The sequence below is a fragment of the Arachis stenosperma genome, chromosome 1 (assembly GCF_014773155.1).
Source record: "Arachis stenosperma cultivar V10309 chromosome 1, arast.V10309.gnm1.PFL2, whole genome shotgun sequence".
NCBI lineage: Eukaryota > Viridiplantae > Streptophyta > Magnoliopsida > Fabales > Fabaceae > Arachis > Arachis stenosperma.
Genome location: NC_080377.1, coordinates 7,623,580 through 7,638,296, shown reverse-complemented (window position 1 = coordinate 7,638,296; position 14,717 = coordinate 7,623,580).

Genomic DNA, 14,717 nt, shown 5'->3' with positions numbered 1-14,717 from the left:
GGCGAATAAAAAGGGAAGCCGCCAACTACACCATCATAGCAGGACAACTATACAAACGTGGATTCTCACAGCCCCTACTCAAATGTGTTGAACCCGAGAACACGGAATACATACTCCGCGAGGTCCACGAAGGCTGCTGCGGTCACCACATCGGAGGAAAAACGCTAGCTCAAAAAATCATCAGGGCTGGCTATTTCTGGCCCACAATCATTCGAGATTCCATACAAATAACAAAAAGCTGTGACAAATGCCAAAGGCACGCCAATATGCACCAAGCCGCCCCGCATCAACTCAGCATTATATCAGCAGAACGGCCATTCGGCAGCTGGGGAATCGACCTAGTCGGGCCCTTCCCCACAGCACCCGGCCAACTCAGATACCTCATCGTCGCCATAGACTACTACACCAAATGGATTGAAGCCGAGCCCCTGGCATCCATAACAGCGACCCAATGTCGAAAGTTCGTCTGGCGGCAGATCATTACCCGATTTGGAATCCCCGAGGTCATCATCTCGGACAACGGAACCCAGTTCACCGACAAAAAATTCAGAGAACTCCTAGAAGGATTACACATATCCCATCGCTTCAGCTCGGTAGAACATCCCCAAACGAACGGACAGGTAGAATCCGCCAACAAAATAATCGTTAAAGGACTCAAGAAACGACTCGACGAAGCCAAGGGACTGTGGGCAGAAGAGTTGGGGTCAGTACTATGGTCGTACCGAACAACTCCCCAAACGAGCACGGGAGAAACGCCCTTCCGACTAACATACGGCGTGGAAGCAGTCATCCCAGTGGAAATCGGAGACCCCAGCCCCAGGAAAACGGTCGGAGGTAACGACGAAGAAGCAGAACGAGACCTCGTGGACGAAGAAAGAAGCATAGCTCACGTCAAAGAGTTAGCACTCAAACAAAGAATCAGCGTAAGGTACAATCACGGCGTCATCCGACGAGAATTCGCGGAAGACGACCTCGTCCTACGACGAAACGATATCGGCCTACCGACCCCAGGAGAAGGAAAGCTCGCCCCCAACTGGGAAGGACCATACAGAATCAAGGCCGTAATCGGAAAAGGAGCGTATAAACTCGAACGACTAGACGGCAGCGAAATACCGAGAATTTGGAACGCAGCCAACTTGCGAGGATACTACACTTAAATAAAGTCACTTTATTTATTTTTTCCTTTCTTTCTTTCTCCTAATCACCCTTTAGTTTCTTTTATTTTTTACTGTCTTTTAGAACCTCGGGTACTCTTTCCCTCACGAAGGGTTTTAACGAGGCCCAAACTATTCAAAATAAAATTTTACAAGTTATTTTCACCTCATCCCCATTACAAGTCACTATTGTTTCTCAAAACACGGAACGAAGACACGGCCATCGCTGGAGGACTGATCACCCTTCAGGCCGAACACACGGATATCCAAAAAACCGACCAAACGAACGGTTACGTTAAAACACGACCCAAAAAATGCAAAAAAGCCCGAACGGCCAAATAAACACCACAAACGGATCATGCAAAAGGCCCGAACGGCCGAAAATACTATTAAACGATCCCCAAAAGTCACGGCCCTTGGCCATACAAAATATTCAGAAACTAACAAGTTCAAAAATAAAATACAAAAAGAAACCACTCAAATATCTACAATCCGCCCATCACGGATGGTCTTGAATGCTCCCGTCACAGACACATCCACGTCAGGGGCCAACACCAGAAACTGCGCCTTCATCGTCTCCTCGGTAGCAGCAACGGCATCCCCAGCATCAGCCAGCAAAGCCGCTTTCTCCTTCTTCAGAGCTTCGACCTCAGCCTTCAGAGTTTCCGACTCGGCGAGAAGCAAAGCAGCTTGAGAACTTGCATCTGAGGAACGCTTCCGCTCTTCAGCCAGTTGAGAAAGAAGCGAAGTCTCAACACCGGCAAGTCGGAGAATCTCCGCCCCAGCATCCTCTGAAGACTTCGCCGCTTTCTCCTTTGCAGTAATAGCGACCTTGAGCTCCTCCTTCAATTTGGTCACATCAGCCTGAGCCTGCCGAAGCTTCTTCTCCAACAAACCCGCTTGGGCCATCACGGGCTCAGCTTTCCGAACAACCACAGCTGAGCGAAGAAGGGCACGGTAAACCGACTCAGCCTGGAACGAGACATCACAGCCATCAAAAAACGACTCCGTTCCAGGCAACAAGTGCTGATCAATGAAGCCCGTGGCGTCGAAACGTCGGTCCATCACACTAGGGACCAAGCCCTCCCCTTCGAAGGTCTCGCTACCCGGCTCCTCGGCCCTACTCCTCTTCCGAGAAGCCTCAGTACCCGTCAAAACGACCACTTCAGGCGAGCCGGGAGGAACTTGAGCCTCAGTAGGCGCCCCCGAGGAAACCACCCCCTGAGAAGCAGCATGAGAATCCACAGCCGGATTCGAAACAGGAGTGGAAGGGGACGGCGATCCCTCCTCCCGAACCAACGCTGCCTTCAGCCTCGCCAAGGTAGTCAGCCCGCTAGCCATCTCAACTGGAAGAAACCAATAGAAGAGTTAAAAAAAAAAAGAAGAAAAAAAGAAAAAGGGAACACACCTATATAAGTCCGACAAGCCTCGGGATCCCCCATAACATCCCGAGGATTCAACGGACGCTCGCCAAACAAATGCCACAAAACGCTGGCAATATCCTTATCCTCCCGGGACAAATCGTCATAAGAAACTTTAGTCAGCACCGACGGCCCGGCGCCAAAATTCCAGTACGTCGGAAACCGGCGCTCGCCTTCCAGGGTAAGCCAAAACGGGCGGTGCCCCTCAACAGGACGCACCTTAAAATACTCCCACTTAAACCCGTGAAAGGAATCCTCAAACAACCCGAAAATCCGACGATGAGGCTGAGCCCGGAAAGACATATACCCTTTCTTATGCTTCCCCTCCTTAGTCGGAAGAGTGCACAAGAAAAGGAAAAGAAAAACGGGAACCGAAGCCGGAAGATCGAGATACTGGCACACCAACTCGAAACACCGAACGGCTGCCCAGCTGTTCGGGTGAAGCTGAGACGGTGCCACGGAACACCGACTAAGCAAACCCTGAACAAACGGAGAGAAGGGGAACCGCACTCCGAGCCGAGTAAACATGGATTCGTAGACCCACATCCAGTCCGGCACGGTGGGAGAATGGAGGTTTAGATAGCAGACGCGCTCATCCGCATCAGGGAGCACGAGCTCGTATCGCCCCTCCTCTTCACCGCCACCACAAATTGCCCCTTGATCGCGGAGCCGTTGGAGATCACCCTCCGTCATCCGCGACGGAACGCCCCACACATCGCTGGTCACCCAACCATAGCGATTGGGAATGCCCCTGGAAGGGACAATGGGGGCACCCACACCCTCATTCCTCCGACGCTGCATACCTAAAACAGGGAGGAGCACCACCATCAGCCTACCAACTCGACACAATTACGAAAAATAAAAACCTAAACACCACTACAAAGCAAAGCAGAAAATGGCGGTGCTCAGCCCCTTCCCCAAACTCAAACACCAAACACAGCAAAACAAAAAGGGAAGCAGGCAGAACAAAACATGGCAAAAACAGAAACAGGCACACAAACAAACGCATGGAAGAAATAACAGAAAAGAAAAAACCAACCTGGTAAAGGTAGAAGAAAACTTGAAGAAATACAGGGAAATGAGGAGAAGCAGAAACAGCACCAGAAAGCAAAAATCCACTAAGCAGTTTTTTCTCTCAGGAAATGAAGAAGTTCTCTTTCAAAAGAAAAAACGGGCGAGGGAAATAAAGGGCCAAAACGAAACGGTTTCAAAAAGACAAAAGGACACAACTGACCCTGTACGTAACAAAAACTGGTGGGGGCAAAAAAGAGAAAACACCTCCTCAATAAATGCCCCCCTCGGAAAAGCAAAAGTAATCAATTACGCCTCAAAGGACTCAAACAGGCGCAGCAGGCACGGAAAGGTCACGTCAAGACCAAAATACGGTCAAGACGAATCTTTTACCAAACGAAATCGAGAAACCGACCTCGTCGCCAAACGAACACTCGACCAGCACCAGAGACAGTAAGAAACGTCTCAAACTCTTAGCGACAAACCGACCTTACTCGCTCTCCCGCTACGGGGGCAACTGTTACGGATCCGGCCCACGAATCCGGGACCCGTCATCGAGCCCGAAACCGGTTTCTCGGGCCAACCCATCTCATCTCTCTAGAAAGGCCCTGAAACCGGCCCCCAGAGTCCTAACTAACTTTTGAATTCAAAAGTTCCTCTTATCTTAGCCAGATAAGATAAAGATAAGAAAACCACCATCACCTATAAATAGAGGACCCAAGTCCCCTCAGGTATTCATTCGTTCCTCATACCTTACACCTCTTAGATATATTCTGACTTGAGCGTCGGAGTGTCTTTGCAGGTACCTCCCCTCCTCTCCATCCGGACGATCCAGCGTCTAACTCGACCCGCGGATTCCCGATCCTCCTCCTAGATCGTATCAGAATCATCCTGTACATTGATTTTTTAAACTTTTTTAAATATATAAATGGAAAAATCTAAGAAACGGTAATTTCAATTAAAATGGTTAGGATATTTAGTTAACGGTCTGACATTATATTTTTAGTCAATAATTTTAAATATTATTAATTAATGTTTATAAAAAAAGAAAATTATATGGTACAGATCTAAATCTGTACAGATTTAAAGATATAATGATATGGCAAAATTTAAACTACACATTCTAAAGCTACGCTTTTTACTCAAAACCGTAATTCTTCACAAAGAAAAGCGTCACCTAATGGGAAAAAGTAAATTAGAAGATTTAAGAGAAGAAATAATTAAGTTATCAAAATTAATAGATAAAAAATTAATGATTTTAACTAATGTTAATTGTAATGACACCAAATTCTTAAAATCAATACAAAATGATTTTTCTCAAAATCTTTATTTTACTATAAGTTTTATTGAAGGACTTCAAAAACCTGAAAAAACTTATTTTTCACACGGAATTTCTAAAAAATGTTACCATGGAAATGATTCCCCACATCTTTATCATACCTTCAACCCACAATTAAATTCTATAGTAGATATGCTTGAAGAAATATTAGTATCTATAAAATTTCAAAGGGATAAGGAAAAAGAGAATCCCAAAGAAGAAAAATTTCAAAATATAATTAACATAACAGATCTAAAAGTAAAACCACCATTGAAATTATGAATATTGAAGAAAAATTAGAAGAAGTTACAATGCTTTTTAAACAATTAAAAATGGCTCAAGAAAATAATATTATGGAACATGGTTTTCAAATAGAAGAATAGTTAGTTAATTCTGAAAATATAGAAAATGAAGAACACATTCTAGATTATTCAAGTGACGAAGAACCAGCAATTCCAATACAAGTAAAAAATGAAGCTGAAACATCTAAGGATAATCAATCTCAATTTAAATAGGAAACAGGTTTTGATAATTATGCTTTCAAAAAAGGGTTTATAAATAAAGATTCAAAATATACAAAAATACCATCAAAATACGTTCCTAAAATCCAGGAAATGGAACGAGAAAGAATGCTTGACTTAGACTGTAAAAAAGAATGAAAAGGAAATTTTTGAAAATTGGTTGAATTCCTTTTTATTAGAAGCATTTACTAATCCAAAACTTAGTGAATTGTTTGGAAGAGATATTTGGAATTACATAGGGTTTCATACTAAAGGAACTATAAGAGATTATATGACATCAATAGATAACCAAATAATAGAAGAATTAGCAACAAAAATAATAGCTTATGATAAAATATTATATATAATGATGATTCTATATAAAGAATTTTTTGAAAAAAATATTATAGATCATAGACAAGAAGTCTATAATAAAGAATATCAAGAAGCAAAAAACCATCTAGCTAATATTCAGATATATGATCTATGTAATGTAGAGTCTTATATATGTGAATATAGAATACATTATTACAAATTAAAAGAAGAAGATAAAAATCATTATCTTAGTATGTATATAACAAAACTTCCATATCCTGCTAATGAATTTATAATGGGAAGATTTATAAGAGAAATAAATAGAGGGACAATTGAAAATAATTTTGGTGGAGCAACCTCTACAATAAGAGAGGAAATAAAAGAACGTTGTATGCAAGAAGCGACTCAAAAAAGATTTGCAAATATAATTAGAATTTGCTGTCAGGATAATGAAGAAATACCCCAAAAATATGGTCTTAATAAAAATTTTCAAAGAAAAAGAAAATATCAATTTAGAAAAAGAAAATACTATCCAAACTGGAGAAAAAAGAGGTACTTTAGAAAAAGAGATAACAATAAAAATAAAAGACAAAAAAATGACTATTACCCGAATAAAAAAGAAAATTGCAAGTGTTGGTATTGTCAAGAAGAAGGACACTATGCGAATGAATGTCCCAAAAAGAAGGATAAAAAAGATCTTACTAAGCAAATAGAAATTGCTAAGTCTTGTTTCATGGAACAATTAGAGGAATCTGATGATAACTTAGACTATATTTTTGAATATGTCTCAAAAATAGACTCAGAGATTGAGTAATAATGCTACATTTATTACTATAAAAATAACAGAAAAGTTTATAAATGCTTTCATAGATTCTGGAGCAACACAATGCTTTGCTAGTTCAAATCTAAAACTTGATTGGAAAAAATTAAAGAAACCATTAAGAGTTAGAATAGCTGACAAATCAATACATAAAATTGACCAAAAAGCAGAGATGGCTGAAATTTTTATTCAAAATTATAGGTTCATTGTTCCATCTATATATATGTTAGATTCTGGAATGGATTTTATTATAGGAAATAACTTTTTAAAGCTATATCATCCATTCATTCAATAATTAACATATATAGTTTTAAAAGTTCCACACGATTCTTCAATAAATCAAAAATCAAAACGTATAAAAATACCGACTACTACTATAGATAAGATCTTAAAATTTAAAATATTTTCTATATTAGAGACATGTTATTTAAATTTATACTTTCAGATAAATATTCCAAAAAATAATCTTGAAATAAAGATAGAAGAACTTTTGGATAAAATTTATGCTGAAAATTCTTTAGATATTAAAAATACAAATAACGAATTAGTAAGCATTAAATTAAAAGATCCTACAAAAGAAATAAATGTTCCAAATAAAATTCCTTATTCCGCAAGAGATAGAGAAGAGTTTTCATTAGAATGTAAAGATCTTTTGGAAAAAGGAATTATAAGATTAAGTAAAAGTTCTCATGCGGCTCCAGCCTTTTACGTCAAAAACAATAATGAAATTAAAAGGGGAAAACGAAGGATGGTTATTAACTATAAAAAAAATGAATGAAGCAACTATTGGTGATGCTCATAAACTTCCAAGAAAAGATTCTATTTTAGAAAAAATCAAAGGAGCAACGTGGTTTTCATCTCTTGATGCAAAATCAGAATATTGGCAACTTCGTTTAGATGAAGAAACAAAGAAATTAACTGCTTTTACTTGCCCAACAAAAGAATCAACAAGTATGTTGCTCTATGAATAGAATGTATTACCATTCGGATTAAAACAAGCCCCAGGTATTTATCAAAGATTTATGGAAGAAAATCTAAAAGAGTTAAATGAATTTGTTTTAGTATACATTGATGATATACTAATTTTTACAAAACAGGATAAAGAATATCATCTTCAGAAATTATTAGTTGTTTTAGAAAGATGTAAAGAAAAAGGATTAGTTCTTAGCAAAAAGAAAGCAAGAATAGCAAAACAAGAAATAGAGTTTTTTGGATTAATTCTATCCATTCAAGGAAAGCTAAAACTTCAGCCAAATGTCATAGAAAAGGTAAATTTATTTCCTAATAAAATAGAAGATAGAAAACAATTATAAAGACTTTTAGGGTGTATAAATTATATTTCTGATCAAGGTTTTTTAAAGAATATAACAGAATACACTAAAAGCTTATTTCCAAAAATAAGTACTAAAAAAGAATGGAAATGGGATGAAAAAGACAGTATGCAAATTCAAAGAATTAAAGAATTATGTGAAAAAACTTCTAGAACTTTATATTCCAGAAGAAAATGACTACTTAATAGTAGAAACAGATGCTTCAGACATAACCTGGTCAGGATGTCTAAAAGCTAAGAAAGCTATAAAAAGTTTGGAACAAGAAAAAGAATCACTAGATTCTAAATATTCCCCAAAGGAATTACTTTGCAGGTATATTTCAGGGACTTTTACTCCAACAGAACAGAGATATACCACTCATGAAAAGGAAACTCTAGCAGCAATTAAATCTCTTAAGAAATGGAAAATTGATTTACTACCCAGAGAGTTTACATTAAGGACAGATTCAAGTTACCTAACAGGTTTCATACGATATAATTTAAAAGTTGATTATAATCATGGACGATTGGTAAGATGGCAATTATTTTTGTTACAATATCCAATAAAAATTGAATATATTAAGGGTGACAAAAATGTTATTGCAGATACATTAACAAGAGAATGAAGTTCGTCTACAACGCATTAGATCAAGAAATTCAAAAATATGAGCAAGAACTCGAAAAATGCAAGCATTGCCAGCAACTAAGGACACAGATCCAATCTCTCAAGAAGGCCATTGAAGCAATGAAATCAACACAACAAGCAAAACCATCAGAGTTCAGCCAGCTAAGCATGGTGGACAAATCAGGTGAAGAAAAAATTTTGAAAAATAAAACAATTGCTGAAATCATTAAAAAATCCACCCAAGATAAAAAAATATTATGTAATTTATAATGGCCCCATGAAAGGAGTATATGATGCCTGGGAAAAAGCAGCACCATTCACACACCAGTCAAGGATAATTCATAAAGGAGGATTTTCAACACTAGAAGAGGCAAAGGAATCCTTCAGGGAATATGAAGCTCTTCATCCAGAACAAACTCTAAAAAGAGCAGATAAAGCTCCGATTCAAGCCCAGAGAATAGGAATAATGAGAAATATTCCTACAAGAGCTGAAATCATGGAAAAGAAAAGGGTCTGTAGATCAAATCTCAGAGAAACCCTCAACATAGTCCTAAATTGGACTGAAGAAAAAAAGGGCAATTTTGGGATATTATCCTATTGCCAAAGAGCAGCTAACAAAGCTGGTTATATTTTCAGATGCTTCCCCATCGGACACATATCAGTTTTTTCAGTATGGATTAATTGATACAATTTTAATTTTTAATGATCTAAAAATTATTAGTGAGTTTCCTGCAGGATTCGTTGATGCAGTAAAGAGATTTAAAAATATGATTGACAATGTAAATCCAAGGGATATATCCCTAAAATTTACGAATAGTCAACCTATTTTTAATGAAGAAGAAGAATGCTTGGTTCCAGCACATCAAGTAATATTTATGTCCATCTTCCCAGGAAATTTTCAACCAATTGATCAAGTTCAAGATTTAACAATCTACAGTCATGAAGGTAGACTAGCCAGCACACTAGCAAGGGTCTTCGAAAGAACTCAAAAGATAACAAGGGAATCTCACACAAGAATCAATTATAAAAGCAGAAATACTCTGCTTGTGTCCAGTAAAAGAAATGAAATTGAAGAGAGAGAGATGAGACTCTTGGTAGAGTTTGAATCTATATTCTACAATCTATATGGACTCTTAGAAAAACTCCCTGAAGGGATAAAAAGGAATATCTGCTATTTGATAAAAAACAAAGAAGACCACAAGTGCCAGCTGTGTGTCTCAGAAATATTTGAAGAAAGCAATAATGAAATGGGATCCACCCACATGATAAAAGAAGAGGACAGCTCATCCACCCACATAAAAGAAGAGGACAGCGCATCTGAAGCATCTCTCGACATTATTGCATAATGACGTAAGCGCTTAGGTCATAGAGCACCAACAATGTAGCTGGTGCAAGATAATAAACAATGACGTAAGCAATGACGTCATAAGAAGGGTAAGGATGGAAATTGTCCATCAGACCCAACCATTATAAATAGATTGCTTAGACAATTGTAGAAGACATCAAATAATAGAAAGCAGAATGCTAAGAGTACTCATATGCTAGGAGAGCAAGGAGGAAGCTGCCGAGGCGATTCTATAGTCTGAAGAAGAATTTCCTTAGGAAAAACCAATTCTAAACTCCCCTCTGGAGTTAGTATCTACAATCTCCCATCTGGAGATAAAAACATCTTATGTAAAATATTCTAAATAAAGGAAGTTTTTCTCCAGAAAGGTACGCCTTTATCCTAATCTCTTAGTTATGAATTATTTAGAAAGTTTAGAATTAACGGAAGAATCTGATTATTATAGATTATCTGCTTTATTAGATAATGAAAAACAGGCTGTTCTAAAAACAGGATTAAATCTCAAATCAAATGAAAATTTTAATAAACAAAATCTTTTAAAAGAAGTTTTTAATAGAAAAAATATAATATACTATGGAAAAATTCAACTTGAAGCCCCTATAAAGATAAAATCCGCCAATGGAGAACTTGAAATAGCTTTGATAAATGATGAAGAATTGAGTAAACAGATTGAGAAAATTAAGGATCAACAAAAAAGATCTAAAATTGGATGGATTCATATTAGTACTATACAAGTCTTAATCAAATCTACATATATGAAAGGAATTAATTCACCAATAAGTTTAGCAATCTGTGACAAAAGAATTACTGATGACCCAATAGATCAAATAATTGGAATTGTTCATGGAAACTTGGCAAACGTAAATGTTAAATTCAATGCCCATCTTGGATATGCTATACCTTTATCAACTGAAAATCTTAGAAGATCTATAAGTTTGGCTTATAAATTTCACAGAAAGAATCTAATGGAACAAGACGATGAACCATTTTCAATTACATATGCAATAAATTATGCTTTAACAAATAGCCATCATAGTATAATATTTAAAAACAGAGAAAGAATTTATGTTGATGAATTATTTCAGAAAATTGTAAAAACAAAAATACCAAAATATAAAGCTATTGAAAATCCAGTTCTATTATTAAAAGAACCATCAGGAAAATTAGTTTCATCGAATTTTCAAATAAGAGAATCTAAAATTAATAGCCCTTTAAGTTTATCCAAGTTAAATATTAAAGAAGAAAATTCTGAAATAAAAGAATTAACAAAAAAGGTCGAAAAATTAAATGAAACCCTAAACATTAAATTATGACAATAAATAAAGAAAAAATATATGTAATTTATCAAGACAAGAAACAAGAGCTCTTTGAAAGAGAAAATCGGTTGAATTATTTACAGTTTTCTGAAATAAATCAAAGAGCATTTAAAGCTCTAAAAATAATCTATGACAAGTTAAAAAGAGAAGTCGAAGAGCTAGAAAAATTAATAGAATCTCTAGAAAATAGTGATGAATCGATGATAGAATTTGCAGAAATTCTAAAATAAATAATGAAGCATACAAAGATTGAGAGACCAGAAAATAAAATAAAAAGGAAAAGGGCGAAAAAATTAAAAAGTAAAATAAAGGAGTATAAAAGGGAATTAAATAATCTTCAGATCGAAATTGATGACCTTATAATAAAAAGGATAGAAATAAGAATAAATATAAACAGGTTGAAGTTAAACTTAAAAAATTTATAAATGCCTGGAAAACCATATTTTGACTTAAAAGAATTAAAGCTATTAAAAGAAAAAATGGAGAATGAAGTTGAAAAATTAAAAAGATATTTAGAAACAACAGAAAGTGTAGAAATAAAAGAAGTTTTTGAGGATTTAAGAAAATATATTAAAGAAAAAGATAAACAGATAAAAAATTTTATATACAATAATCCATGCAAAAAAGAATATTATAAACTAAAACAAGATTGAAAAACTATAAAAATCAGAATTATGGTCAATACTTTTGATTATGAATTGGCAAATTATTTGAAAAAATTTTAAAATCGTTTTACTTTTAAAAATTGGTATCAGAACCAAGTTAATAATTAAGGGTAACACTTTCTCTTTAAGCAATATTTTTAGTGATACGCTTTTAAATCAAAATCTGTAAGTACAAACATGTATCTGTACAGTAGATAAACCCTATAAAAAAATAACAAATTGGACTATGTTTTGGGTCGCTCTCAATTGAGATTTCAGTAGAATATATGGGAATAGAATAGAATAGCATTCTAATCCTTGCGGGGGGTGCCCCTCATTAGGAATACTTATCAACATGAACACGTATCAGGCCGGGGCCCAGGAGTTGATGTTCTTGTTTGTTTTCAACCAGATATTCTCTCACCTTCTCTTCTCTGATATTTAATTAATTAATTAAATATTCTATGAACAAATATATTAAATTATACGATTGGAACAGCTGTGGAGAGAAGCTAACCACATTAGCTGAAGCCATGGTTTGGTATGGTGTGTTGATGTCAATGAACGTACAATAATTGCAAGTTTGCTGCAACTAGCTACTGCAATGCTGCATGATAATTGAGACAGGGGTGTGAAAATAAAATAACGAAAATATTTCACAATAATAAAAAAAAAACAGTCAAATTTTATTTTATATTTCTAATATTATCAAATAACAAAAATATTAATGAGCACAAGTGGCTTGTAAAAGTGTGAATGGGCTAGGGTCGAGAGTGCCTCCATGCTCTCCATTCCAATCCTTATCTCCTAAGTGCTAACTCCCAGATCATCACCATTTTTTATTTGCGTTGCGGGGACATTTTCGTTTTTGGCTTTTCTGCCAATTTTTGCGGAATCCTCCAAGTTAACTTAAAAATTGAAAAGAAAAAAAAAGAAAATAATCTAAAAAAAATATGCAAAGAGAAAAGTACAACATGAAATAAAAATACAAGAATGCACGTACAAAAGGAATTGTTCAAATATGTAGACGGAGCTTGAGAAATTAGTTTTTTCTTCAAAAGTTAATGACATGAAATACCATAAAATTTCTCAAGAAAAAATGTTGGATTTTATTAATTACTTAGTATTCTGAGGTTGTTACTTTGAACTAACAAAGACAGTTGGGCTCAAAATGAGGGCAATCTAAAGCTTTCGAGCAAGGTGTGAATGGCGGTAATTAAATTAGGTTAGTTTAGTGATTAGATTAAACAAGGGTGAAATTTTAATTTAATTTTATTTTATCTATCAGTAATAAATCTTTAAATAAAATTATAATTCATGGTTTATATGCAGATTGGAGAATCCTCTCTTTAGTAAAGAATAGATCTGTTACACATTTAAATAATATTGTCATCCAAGTTCAATTAAGTAAATTCAACACGAATAAAAATTACTCTCATTTAAAAGAAAGTAATTACATTTACACGCACACAATTATTTTCTTAACCAAGTCATTTACGTTCACAAAAATCAAGTTATTTTTCTTTTTCTCTTTTGCGTATTTTTTCTTCTTCATCATTCTTTTGTTATTGCTGTTATGACTGTTATTGCATTAGAAAGTGAAGAGAAATAGTTTTGAATTATGCAGGACAACAAGTCTAAATACACTTTAATTCACTCAAAAATAAACCAAAATTACATAATAATTGCAACACAATTAATTTAGAAAGAGAGAGAAGCAGAGAACAATGGTAAAGAATCTGCAGGTTTGAAAAGCAATAGATGTTAATAATAAAAGATTTTCAATATGAACTTAGAGATTTTTGCATGTGGATTTCAAATTTAATGGAAGAGAATTTAGTTACAACAGAAGAAAAAAAATTAAAAAAAGGCCTTTTAGAGAAAATGAGTATACTCATGGCATTTTATATTAGATTCATAATTTATATCAGAACTATTGGAGAGATTTCATATTTTTGGGGTTGTGGAGATTAATAAAATATTTTTTCTCTAGTAGAATACTTGAGAAATATTCATTGTATTTATTATTTCTTGTTATGTTTTTTTTTTCTATTTAATTTTACTGATTTTCTAAGGCTTTGTCAAAGAGTTAAACTCAAATTTAACACATAAATTCAGAAATTGTGTTAAATTTGAGTAAATTAAAAAGAATTTTGAAAAAATTAAATAAAAAAGAGAAGATGAAGAAGAAAAAGATGAAAAGAGAAGAAGAAAAAATAGTAGAAGATGAGGAGGAAGAAGAGAAAGAGTTTTGAATTGTGCAGGACAACGAGTCCAAATGCACATTAATTTACTCAGAAATGAACTGAAATTATATAATGATTATGACACAATTAACTCAGAAATGAATCGAAATTACATAATAATTGTGACACAATTAACTCAAAAATAAAAGAAAATTTACCATAATGATTGTGATACATAAACTCAGTTCAAAAACAAAAACACATCCAAAATCAATTTTTGAATCAGACAATGTCATTAATATATTTTTTTCTTTTTGTTTGATTTTTTCTTTTTCTTGATTTTATTTTTATCAAGAGAATAAATAAAAAAGAATTTTAAAAAATAAAATAAGAATGTGAAGATAAAAAAGAAAAGGATAAAAAAGAAGAAGAAGCAGTAGAAGATGATGAGAGAGAGGAGAAATAGTTTTGAATTGTGCAAGACGAGTCCAAATGCACCTTAATTCACTCATAAATGAACCGAAATTATATAATTGATTGCGAATATAATTAACTCATAAATGAACCGAAATTATATAACAATTACGATACAATTAACTCAGAAAGAAAGAGAAGCAGAGAACAATGGTAAACAATCTGCAGGTTTGAGAAGCAATGGATGTTAATAATAAAAGATATTGAACATAACATGAATTTAGAGATTTTTGCATATGGACTTCAAATTCAATTGAGGAGAATTTAGCTACAAGCCTA